At 41.2% G+C, this 12713-nt stretch overlaps 1 protein-coding gene across 5 annotated transcripts in view; it reads left to right on the top strand.

Moving 5' to 3' along the window:
• Nucleotides 1–12713, top strand: part of TMEM178A (transmembrane protein 178A) — a 248614-nt gene that overhangs the window by 148720 nt on the left and 87181 nt on the right. Inside the window, exon 1 of one of the 5 annotated variants that reach the window (XM_060026768.1) lies at nt 9596–9709. The exons of the other annotated variants lie outside the window; for them this stretch is intronic. The gene's annotated coding sequence lies outside the window, so the exon portion shown is untranslated. Of the gene's footprint in view, nt 1–9595; nt 9710–12713 lie in introns of those variants that run through there. 5 annotated transcript variants of the gene reach the window in all.

The raw sequence follows: 12713 nt of genomic DNA, 5'->3' as shown, positions 1-12713 counted from the left end.
GTCTTAATTTGGGTTAGCTGGAATTTCTTCTTCAAGTACATTTATCAGAAAAGATAAATGGGTAATGTATTTTCTGACCCCATGCATCTTGGGAATGTTGGGAATGCCTTCAGGCATAGAAGACAAGTAAGCTGGAGTAGGTGGAACGTCTGTTGTGCTTTTCTGCTCAGCTTTTCTTGTTTGTCTTTTGTTGTCGTTGTTTTTGTTTTGTTTTGTTTTCAACTGAGGAAGGTTTACTCCCTCAACCCATGTATTTTTGGTATAATTATCACTTCAGAGTCGGTATGTACCTAGACCTGGTTAACTGTGATAACCTGTCCTTAATGACTTCTACAAGGGGTGGGAATATAATCCAAATAGGGCCAGTCAGGGCCTTTGAATTAAATTACATGCATGGCTTGTGAGCTGTATGGATGTAGAGCTGGGCTGCGAGGGGCCATCTTCTCTGCCATGTGAATAGAGTTCATCTGTGGCAAGAGAGAATGAGGCCAACGTAAGCAAAATGAAACAAACAAAATGAAACATGCAGATCTTAGAGATGGAGAGAGAGAACGCGAGTGCTGGAGGGAAGAGAATGAGAAAATGAGAGTGGGGCTAGCTGAATTGTTTGAGATCTTTGATCAGCTGCACTGGAAGTCTTACTCTTGGACCTTCCAGTCAGACAAGCCAATAAATTTCCTTTGCTTTTCTTAAGATAGTTTGAGTTGGTTTTCTGTCCTTTACAACTAAAAAATAGTAAGTATAGAATTGCTATTAGGAAAAGGCCATTGCTAGGAATAAACTCTACAGTAAAGATTTGGTTGAGTCTAAGTGTATCACAGGATGGAGAGGACCCCCATACCAAGGCAAGAAAATCGTCCATCGTTGTTATGCTGTTCCAAAACATATGGTTAAAGGGTGACCTCTTCTTTCTTTGGACTCAGACATGTGCCTGCTGAGACTGGAGCTTTAGAGGAATTGTCAGAATTTCAGGATGTTGCCTGCTTCTTGCACGTCTTTCAAGAAAAGAAAAAGCTTCAGTATAAATTGGTCCCTGTGAAAGCAGGAAGGAAATAGTATATAACTTCGTTAAGAGGTGCCTTTCCTCCATTTGGATGTGGGCAGTAATCTAAGACTGCTGGGGGGTCAGATAATCATGCACCTCATGGAACTACAAAAGCCAAAATCCCTGACCCAAGCTGAAGTTAGTGTTGGCAGAGGTTGGGAGGTGAGAGATGGAGTAGGGGTTGTGATTGGGAGGAATTTGAGAAATCCGGAAGCCTGATCCTTTAAGCCCCTCCCCAAACTATCCTGCTGAGCACTGGCTGGTGGGGAAGGTAACAATTCATTCCCTAGTAAACAGCCAACCCACCGGTTCAGCCTGGGCACAGCACTGATCCGTTCTGCCTCAATACCTCAGCCTGAGTCATTTAGGACTCTCGTAGCTGAAGGCTAAGAACTGCTGCTAAGAAACAGGTATGCAGAAGGGTCTGGTCTATAATCAAGGACAAGACAAGATTTCTGATTTTCACCTACGGAAGTAGACCCCATCAGTAGATGACTAGGGGTTTAAAAGTGTTGAACTTCCAGAGAAATATCAACTGGAAAGCACTTGCGATTGTTGGATTGCTAAGGCAATCCCCAGGTCCTTGTAATAACACCAAATGCAAGAGAGATGTTAAGGGGCAGGACCTCCAGAAGGATTTTTTCCTACATTCATTTTAGGCACAGCCTTGAAGAATAATGAATGTGGGCGATCTGTGCACAGGGAGAAGCCTGGGGTTGTCAGATTGGTTTCGCTGTCAAGATGTAAATTCTTGCTGTGTTATTCTGTAGGGTCTGGTACATGCTGTGGCATACATCATGGCACCCTTTCTGAATGGAGTTTTTGTTTTTTAGTTTTTTTGGCCGCACCACGAGGCATGTGGTATCTTAGTTCCCAGACCAGGGATTGAACTGCGCCCCCTGCAGTGGAAGCACGGAGTCTTAACCACTGGACCACCAGGAAAGTCCCCTGAATGGAGTTTTATTGGAAGATATGCTATTTTTCCTCCTCTACTGTGTAAGGGAGCTATAGGGGATCATTACATTGATCATAAACTGCAGGTTATTTTTTTATTATAACTATTATTATTGTACCTTTATAGTGAAAAATTTCAAACAACCACTATAAATATCAATAGAATAATGAACCCTGATGTATCCAACCTCAACAATGGTCAGCTTATAGTCAATCTGGTTTTATGCATATCTCCACTCACTAGATTATTTTGAAGCAAACCCTACGCATCGTATCATTACATCTGTTAATAAGTCGTAAGTATTATTTTAAAAAACCCGTAATACAATAACACCCAAAAAATTAACAATGATTCATTATTATTATTAAATATCCAGGCAGTGTTCAGACTTCCAGTTGTTTCTTGAATGTAATTTTAAAAATATATATTGCAGGTTATTGAATCAAGAGAAACCATATCTGGATATCAGAGATGTGTACATCACCCAGAGATCCTGGGCATGGAGGTGGGGTAGTAACTGGATGTGATTCTGTGTTGTCTCTCTTTGGAGTAAGTGTGACTTTAGTTATACATTAGTTGGACATACATTTGTTGGACAAATATCAGGTGGAGGGACTTTTGAAATTGTTTGAGTTTGTGTTAAGTACGCATGGGGGAAATGTAGTTCATATTTGCTCTTATTGTCTGCCCCCTCTTTCTTTCTATGAAGGAACTGTCTCCCTCCCATCTCATTAGGTTCTTGTGAGACTGTTAATCACAGTGTATGCGCTGTCTGCAGGACCAGTGTGTGACTCAGGCCTTACCAATAATGGACCAACTTCGCATCCATGGTGATTAGACATGGTCTGAATACAAGCAACCAAAGTATTCTCATGAGATTGAAAATCTCATGGATGCAGGGAGTCTGTCATCCGTTTGAATCATGAGCTAAAACAATGTGGGTATGGAATTTTTTCCTTGGCCACACTCCCTGGGATAGGGAAAGAGTGTACATAACAGTGGGAGAGAATGAGGCCAATATAGAGAGAAAAGCAGAGACAGGATGAAGCAAGAGTTGGCGGGGTTGATGGCAGGGAGGAAGAGAGAGAGGGGCAATGACAATATTTGAGCCCTTGGGTTTAGCTGTACCTAAAGTTACCTTGGAAGTTTTGTGAAACAATATATTCATTTATTTCCCCTTAAGCTAGTTAGAACTGGGTTTCCTCTCGGTTGCAACTAAAAGAGTCATAAAAACTGGGTATAAAAATCTTGAATTACAACTTTTGCCCCTCAAAATTCTATATACTCTGCTTAATTTCCTGCTAACATTTAATAATACAAAAGAGTGGAATTCCTGGTGGTCCAGTGGTTAGGATTCTGAGCTTCCAATGCCAGGGTCTGGGGTTCCATCCCTGACTGGGGAACTAAGATCCCGCAAGCCATGTGGCACGGCCAAAATAATAATAATAATAATAGGAAGGAGAAGTTTGTGATCAGCCTGACTTCCCTCCCTTTATTATGCAATTCATTATTCCTGTCTGGATGCTTGAAGAGTTTTTTCTTTATATATATTTTCCCTCTGAAACATTATGGGCTCCTTACACCTGCATAATTGAGGCTTTTTCCAATTTGTGATTTTTTTTCAACTGTGTCTTTGATTATAATTTCTATTCCACTTGCTTTGGTTTCTTTCGCCTATAATTCATAGGTTGGATGTTTATAAGTTGGGGATGGTGGGAAATAACAACATTCTGACAGCCTCCAAAAGCAGCAGCTAGTCAGTAAAGGTCAGCTATCCAGTTTCTGGGTTGGGACAAGTCTTGCATTCTTATTCCAGGGAGCCAGAACGTTTGGGAGAATTGAACGGACTTTGTACCTTTTTTTCAGATGGGTAGTCTTTCTATTAAGGCAGCATAACACAAGGATTTACCAACTGCACTCTTCAGCACAGTTCCATCAGTATGGTGGTTAATGAAAATGTTAGTTTTTAAGTCCCCCCCCCTCCCTTCTGATTCATGGTTATTTTAAGGGAAATTTTAGAGAGACTGTGTCAGATGCCATTTAAAGTTGAAAGTCTTTTCTGTTGACTTAAGAGCCAGTTTCTATCATGTACTTTGTATTTTCAGCATTTACTTAATTAATTAATTCAATTCTCAAACCAGCATTATTGAGCAACTTTTATATGGCAGACCCTGTGGTTGGCTAGGCTATAAAATTGAATAAGATGCTATTCTAATTCTTAAGGACCTAGCAATCTAGTGGGTAGATAGATGTACAAAACAACCAACTACAAAGGACTGGTAAGCCTATGATATACACAGTGCTCTGGGAGCAAATTGGGAGGTGACAGACATTTGTATCCAGCTTTGTAGAATCAGTAGGAGCTTACCAAATAAATGGAGAAGAAGCATTGCTGTATTATTCTGCTATCATTGACCTGTGTCATTTGAATGGGATGTGATAGGGGCTCTGCCTGTATATGGATATTTCTTTTCAAAATTTCCCTCCACTGCCTTTAAATTTCACAAGCGTTTTCTTACAACTGACCGATCTGCATGCCACACACAGTATATGGGATGAGACGGGCAGCTTTGCCTCTCTCCTTGTCAGTTTAATTTCGCTTTTTCTCTACCCACTGGGTATGGAGATGCTGGGTTCTTACACATTTTAATTGCTTATCTATTGCAAAATATATTTATGTAATTTTGAAGGAAAGCAGTGATTTATATTAGCAGAGAATGGGAGAGTTTAAAGGGGTAATCTAGTCTAACCTCCTCATTTCCAGTTCCATTTTCTAGTTGTTAAGGTCATACAGCTAAGTAGGACCAGAGCAGGAATTACGATCACGATGATGAAGATTGCACAGCACTGGCAATTTTCACAAACATTGTTGCATTTAATGTTCACAAAGATCCTCTGAGCCTTGTATTATTATTATACCCCATTTACCAGGGAGGAAATTAAACTTAGCAATACCAAGGTATTTGTTTTAAAATGTTGTATTAAATCTCTGGACTTTCAGTCTAGTACTTTCTTTGTTACTCAGTGAAACCTCATTGGTTTTTGTTTGTTTAATTGAATTCTAATTTAAAATACTTTTCAAACTAGGATCTAGGATTATCTTTTTTTCTTTTTGTGTTTTTTTTTCTTTTAGGATTATCTTTTAAAAAAATAATAAAATGCATAAATGGTATCTAGCCCAATATCTGATTTCCTATATTTCTTATAGTCTGTATCACAGGTAATATTTCCCATACTCCTTGATATTATACCGCTTTGTATTATTGTCTAGTTTGTATTTATATGATTCGTGTTATCTGAGCAAAAAGCCTTTTCCCTGTTCAAAATCTAGTAATTTTCTATTACACCCCCTCTTTGTGACTTCTTTTAAGTTCACCAACTGTCAGCTCTTTCCCGCCTCTCCATGGCAGATTGCCAGATTGTATAAATCATGCCTTTGGCTATTCTTGTCAACAACTGAAGCAGAATTTTTGCAAAAATCTTGTAAACAGTGTGTTGCAATGTTAGTGGCCTCTGCTACTAATGCCTCCCTTTTCTTTCTTTTAATATGAGGCTCAGTCCCCTTGTTTTATGAAGTGGACCATTTCATCTTTCCTCCACATGCAGCTAGCTAGGCTTTTCTCATGGATTTAGTAGAAGCTGATCTTGAAATTTTCACAAAGGTGCTTCTTCTCTTGCTCCTTTAGTTTCCATTTGGATCCCTAATGGGAGTGATGTTGAACACCCATCATCTCAAAGAGTCCTATTTTCGAATCCTGACCCTGCCACTTTCTGGTTGAGTCATCTGGGGCAAACTTTTCCAACCTCGTCTGTAAAACGGGATCACATTGCACATACCTAATGGCAGAATTGAGAAGATGGAATTACCATTGTGTTTTTCAGCCACACCACATGGCATGTGGGATCTTAGTTCCCTGACCAGGGATCGAACCCACGCCCCCTGCATTGGAAGCACAGAGTCTTAACCACTGGACTGCCAGGGAAGTCCCAAGAAGATGGAATTAGATGAGAATAGTGCCAGATACATAATGTTTACAAAAAAGAATGTTGATTGCCACTTTTATTATTCTTGTAAATAATTCTTTCTTTGGTTGAAGTTTCTCTTTGTTGTCAAGCTAACCATTCAGTAATATATCACAAACTCACCACTGCCTTCTCTCTTTTGAAACATTGTAAGTCAGTTGTTTTGTTTTTGCCTAAACTCTATTTCTTGAGCATCTTGACCCAACTCTCTTTTTAATTATTTTGCTTCATTCTTTTCCTATGAATTTTAGGGCCTACTACTCTCTGGCATCTTTAGATTGGAGCAAATGGTCCCTTTGAGTCATTCCTCTGACATTTTTAGCCACTTTATATCTCTCAGTAGTTTGCTAACTCCACATATAATCTGATAAACCAGTTCCCAAGAAGTCAGTTTTAAGATAGTGGAAAAATTGGTATCTATCACTTTACAGTGATATGCTCTGGTAGTTCTATTGCCTCATTTCCTGTTTTCCCCCCAAGCTTTTAGAAAATGCATTCACATAAATATTCTTCAATTCTGTATTATTCATATTAATTTCATAGGCTGTGATTGATTATTTCCAATCCTGTCCCTTTTAGTTGAAGGGCAGTCAAGATCCTCTTCCAATTCTAATGCTTCTTTTTATATTCAGGAAACTCACCATTTAACAGATATAGCAACAACCGTAAATGCTAGGATACAGGGACACAGAGGGATAAAAAACATGGTCCATCCTTCAAGGAACCCATAATAAGTAAGTTGTCCCTTCCTTATTTCTTTAAAAGACATTCATATCGTTTTATTTGCATAATCGTTAAACTTGGCTTCTTACATAAATGAGTATCTAGTCCTACATCCTTGGAATAATTCTTACCATCAGGACTATCCTAAGGCTTATATTAAGGGGAAAAAAATATTAGATGGTTCCCAAAAGAAGTGGTTTGTGGTTTGGGTATAATTTGCTTAGTATTTGCATATGCCTATTTTGAAAAGACCTAGTGTTTCAAGTTAAAACACTAAGGCTATAAATGAGAGCAGATTTCTTCCTTCATGTTTGGCTGCCATAATTGATACCGATTCCAGAAACGTATAGCCAGAAGTGAGTCAACAGTTAAATGGAACAGAGAAGAGGAAAAAAAAAAAGTCTCAAGAACTCTTCTAAGACAGTAATAGCCCCCATCTGGAATTTTCCTCTCCTCTGTAAGAGCTTTTGCAGTTAGAGTGCAGTGTGGCTGGATGGAGCTCTGGTTTGCATGCTGCCGGCTGAGGGTCACTCCAAGTCCACCCCGTGCTCAGCTATTTCCCTTACTGGCCTTTGAGTTAGAGCATGGAAGACCCCCTGCCAGAATAGAAATGTTTAGACACAGAATTTTATTGCTGAAAGGGATCTTACAGATCATTGTACCACAGAGATTCCCAAGCCTTTTCAAGTGTGAGAACCCCTTTTCAATCTCAATGTTTTTTGGATTCCCATGTAGTAGGACTTAAACTTGTAGTATGCATGGATTGAGAAGGTATATAATGACAATATGCCACTATGAGTTCAATAATCATTTGCATGAATTTAAACTTCGTTAATCAGAACAGCAGTTACATAAATTTGAAACAAATAGCTATACCTGTATGAGTGAGACATATCATGTATTTCATCTATAGCCTGCTAGGTATACAAATGGATTTGGAGATCCCATGAATTTGGAGGGCCCTGGGGACCTGCACCTTGGAAACCATTGATCTAATCCAGTCTCCTGTTTTAACAGATGAACATAAATGTGGTTTATGGATATTAAGTGACTTTCTAAGGATACAGCTAGTTGGTGGCAGAGTCCAGTTCACTGACACCTTTTCCACTGTGCCTCAGCTGTCTTAAACTTATCTGAAATTATTATTCATCCAGATCAGCAGAGAGAGGTACTGTAAATGAACTAGCTCAGAGGAAACTATGATTGTGTACCACACACAGGAAAACATGCTCCTGTATATAACAATAACAAAACAGATCAATTAGATTAATTAATTAGTTTGTATATAGAATTAATTAGGTTGTATGTAGTTAGTTAGATTGTATATAGAATTCTTGCATAACTTGTCTCACTTGACAATTACATATTTCTTGAGGATTGCAAGGAAGTAGAGACCTGTGTTAGGTACTTTATAAACTGTGGAGTGAATATGAAAAATGCTGACTTTCTGGCCACAAATAATAACCCCTCTCAAAAAAAAATGCAGAGGAAGAATTAAAAACCTTAAATATTATGGGTTTTTGGCAATGAACGGGCACAAAAGTCAGCAAGAATGGACATCCTCAACTTCTGCCAAGTCAGGAGGAGCAGTTCTGGCTGCTGAGTTGAGAAGAGAAATGAGAAAAATCACCAGCCAAATAATACATTCTAATACTGGCAGACACAGGAGGGGGAGTGTGTCAGAGATATTAAAAAGCCATTCAGTGTGAGAACGATGCGATTCAGCTGGGGAAAGAAGAAAAGAACAATTGATATTTCCTGGATATTTATTAATGTTTAGATACAAGAGGTTGTATTGAGAGTCGCCAAGTCTTCAGCCTGTTTCCTCTGAGTGCTTGATACGACGTGAAAGATGCTGAAGAGAGTGTGGTTCAGATCCGTGCTCTCCCTGGGTGACCCATTTCTGCCAGTACTGCACTGGGTTAGAAAACTTCAGGGGTTTCCTAGACTAGCCTTAGGTCTCTTTTGATCTGGATGACCCTTGGGAGTCTGAGTTGATTTTGATTCCTGTGAAAATTTGGGTCATTTGGGGGTAGATCTTGCCTGGTCCAATCATATGTTTTGTGTGGATATGGTAATAATGAGGGTCCATTCAGTTATAGCCAATAGTGTCTCAAGAAGGTCAAGGCTACTTATCTAGTTATGCTGTGTATCTGTTTTCCATAGATAGAGGATCTATTTCATGAGCAAAGGTTGCCATCTTCATTCCAACCAAATGATCTGAAACTATGAGCTGCAAAAGGAATCTTAAGGGAAAATAGGGCTGAACGTGAGCAAATCCATTCTCACCACCGGAAGCTGTAACTCCACCTGCATTGTCTCTGGGGGACAGCCCACCTGACTGAGTACTTAGAGAAACAGAGTAGATATAACTGATATTGACAGAAAAGTTGTACAAACAGATCGTGATTAATTCTGTAGTCCTTACAGCTGAATATAACAAAACTGGGGTCCAGGGACTGTTGCTTTGCCTCCATGTTCTCTACCCGCTTGTTCCCGAGACTCTAGGTGTCAGAGGGAGGGAATGGCGTTTGCCATAGAGCAGAACCCTTCCTCTTCTGAGTAACTCGCCTGTTAGCGCTGCAGTGCTGGCAGCGGTCCTGAGAAGGGCTCTGCAACGTGGGCTGGTTAGCAGGAGCATTTTCACTGCAGGCAGGTTCCGTTGCCTTGGTGAAGTCCCCACGCATCTGAAGAGTGGCTCATCTGTTTCCGGCTGGGGATCGCTTGTGCTCACCCAGGCACCCATGAGAAACCTGGGAGACTGGTGAGCAGGTGCTGGCTGAACCGGGAACCTTTAAGAATCAGCCAACAAAATAGATAATTTTACTCAGTACAATTCCAGGAGGACTAAGTTTTGGAGGAAATGCTGTCAGAGAAGCGTTTTCAGTGTCAGGGGCCTAGGGCAGGAATGGTGAGTGGAGAAGGAGGAGGGAAGAGGAAGAACAGAACGAAGCAGTGAGGGGGTGAGTTGGGGGGTGAACGGGCTGAGAGATTCTTAGCACTCGGGTGGAGAGAGTTGTCTAAGAAAGATTTTAAGGATGTAGCCTTTATGATATGCTTGTAAAACCTCTCACCCTGCTGCTTCCTGAAAATCACAGTAAACATCTACATTGTGCTCTTTCCAGTGTGGGCGTCAGGACCCACCTTTGGCTATTGAGCCGTTGAAGTGTGGCTGGTCCGAACTGAGCTGCGCAGCAAGTGTAACATACGCACTGGATTTTTGGCGACTTAGTGTAGAAAAAAGAATGTAAAATATCTATTGCATTGATAATTTTTTACATTGAATACTTGTTGAAACGATAATATTTTTAATATATTGGGTTAAAGTATATCATTAATGTTAATTTTACCTGTTTCTTTTTACTTAAAAAAATGTGTCTATTAGAACGCTTAAAACATAATGTGACTGATGTTATATTTCTACTGGATAGCACTAATCTACATGATTCTTCAAAGCTACTGGAGTTAGATTTGTGTTTATTTTGGGTTGGTATTGGTGGTGCTACAGGGTTGTACAAGCAGACACTCACACCCTTGTCTGTTGATGGCCAAAACGGAAGGGAGGGTCAGACTTGATAAATCTCAGGCTCCAGAAGGAGCATTGGTCAGCAGGCTTTGGCAAGTACGTCTGAGTGCCGAGACCTGCAGACATTTGGAAAGATTCAGAGTCAGAGAAATATCTGGGAGAAATGGGGCCTGACTTAAATATATCGAAAGGAGACCAAGTTTTCCTACAAGAACAGAACTGGTATTAACAGAGAAACCTCAGAGGGCAAAGATGGGAAACAGCGGGGTTGGGAGAGAAGGTGCAGCCTTCTTTGCGAGTGTGTCTTGCCTCAGTAAGACGGGAATAAAGACACAGACCTACTAGAGAATGGACTTGAGGACACGGGGAGGGGGAAGGATAAGCTGGGACAAAGTGAGAAAGTGGCATGGACATATATACACTACCAAATATAAAATAGATAGCTAGTGGGAAGCAGCCGCATAGCACAGGGAGATCAGCTCAGTGCTTTGTGACCACCTAGAGGGGTGGGATAGGGAGGGTGGGAGGGAGATGCAAGTGGAAGGAGATATGGGGACATATGTGTACGTATAGCTGATTCACTTTGTTATAAAGCAGAAACTAACACACCATTGTAAAGCAATTATACTCCAATAAAGATGTTTAAAAAAAAACAAAAACAAGAATGCCTGATGCCTGGGAGGGAGGAGAAAGAGGAAAAGAAGAAAGGACGGAGGGGAGAGAGGAGAAGGAAGGAAATAGAACTGAATTGAGAAAAATAGCCACGCAAGGCTAGACGTGGTTCGTGTGGTCCCTGATAGATCTTGTGAGTTTGAAACAGCTTGAGAAATGACCACTCCGCGGAGCAGAAATCCTCTGTAAAACCCCCACAAGTAAAGAAAAACAGGTTTCCTGAATGTTCAGTAGCAGCAGTCGTGAATCTATTTATTTGAGAAACGGCTTTGAAGCTGCCCCAATTCTTTGTTAAGACAAGACTGGGGAGAAAAGAGTATTTGCATAAGTGATGAGGTGAAAGGGCTTCTGGCGTCCTCAAGGTTGAATGCTTCCCAGGGATACGTCCTTTAGCGCCCTCCATAGGAGGGCAGGGAGTCCCTGGCTGCATCCCTGGCACAGTGTTATTCTGTAGCGGTGTGTATATATATCGCTCAACTATTTGGAGCGACTGGGCTCTTCAAGTAACCAGAATAACATCCTTCATTTCACTTCACGGCCAGCAAAGACACTCATTCCAAAGAGTTAGTAGAAACACGTAAAACCCTTCAGTGGAGTACAGCCTCTGCTCTGGGTCTGAACAAGTTCAGTCCAATTTCTCATCCCATAACTCCTGCGTCTATGGAGCCAGGCAGTTAAAATGAATGACCCGAGGCGCTGCAAGGGTCTGAAGTGCCTCACAAATCATCAGAGAAAGACTAAATTATGTCCTGAACTTACCAAAGCCAAAAAGTGAACTAATAATATATTTTAGAAACAGTTGCTCCAAGAGCTGAAACTGAAAACATGGTGATGTTTAACTCCAATTTAATGGGAACATCCAAGTAATTAAAAGGCCCCACTCTTAAAGCTTTCTGGTTGATTGAAGGTGCTTTGCATATTGGAAACAGGTATGAAAAGCTTTTATGTGTTAAGGGTTCTCTGAGGCAAAATTGTTAACACTACCCACCTGGTGGACCACCTGCATCGGTTTAGCTAGAACTAGTTAGAAATGCAAATTCTCAGGGCCCACCCCCAAATCTGCATGTTATCAACATCTTTAGGGGATTCTAGGCACGCTGAAGTTTGAGAAGCACGGGCCTAGGGGACTAGTGTGTCTCTTGGAGAGGAAGGAACACCCTTTCCTTGAACAGGGCCTCTGGGGACCACAGGTAATCCTTATTTTATGTTCTAGGCACTGGGCTAAGAACTTTACACAACTTACCTCATTTTAATCCTTCAGCAGTTCTAAGGAGGCAGTATTAGAATTAATGCCACTTTACAGATAAGGAAACTGAGATATAAAATCATTAAGCAATTTGCCCAAACCCACATGCCCTAAGTAGGAGAACCGGGATTTACATCTAGGCTGCCACTCTTTGGCAGGACGTGATTCAGTCTTTTTCACTTGGGTTTTTTTTTTTTTTTTTTATTTGCGGTACGCGGGCCTCTCACTGTTGTGGCCTCTCGCGTTGCGGAGCACAGGCTCCGGACGCGCAGGCTCAGCATCCATGGCTCACGGGCCCAGCTGCTCCGCGGCATGTGGGATCCTCCCGGACCGGGGCACGAACCCGCGTCCCCTGCATCGGCAGGCGGACCCCCAACCACTGCGCCATCAGGGAAGCCCTTCATTGGGGTTTTGAGCCATCTACAAGATGGGCAGATAGGGAGTTCTGTGGGTCCTACCCACATGGGTTTGCTTTGTCCTTTCCAAAAAGCCTGGGATTTCCTGCTTAAAAGTCCCACAGAAT

This window comes from Delphinus delphis, chromosome 12, assembly GCF_949987515.2.
Source record: "Delphinus delphis chromosome 12, mDelDel1.2, whole genome shotgun sequence".
NCBI lineage: Eukaryota > Metazoa > Chordata > Mammalia > Artiodactyla > Delphinidae > Delphinus > Delphinus delphis.
The sequence above is the reverse complement of the archived record's forward strand: the minus strand, read 5'-3'. Positions and strand labels throughout refer to the sequence as shown.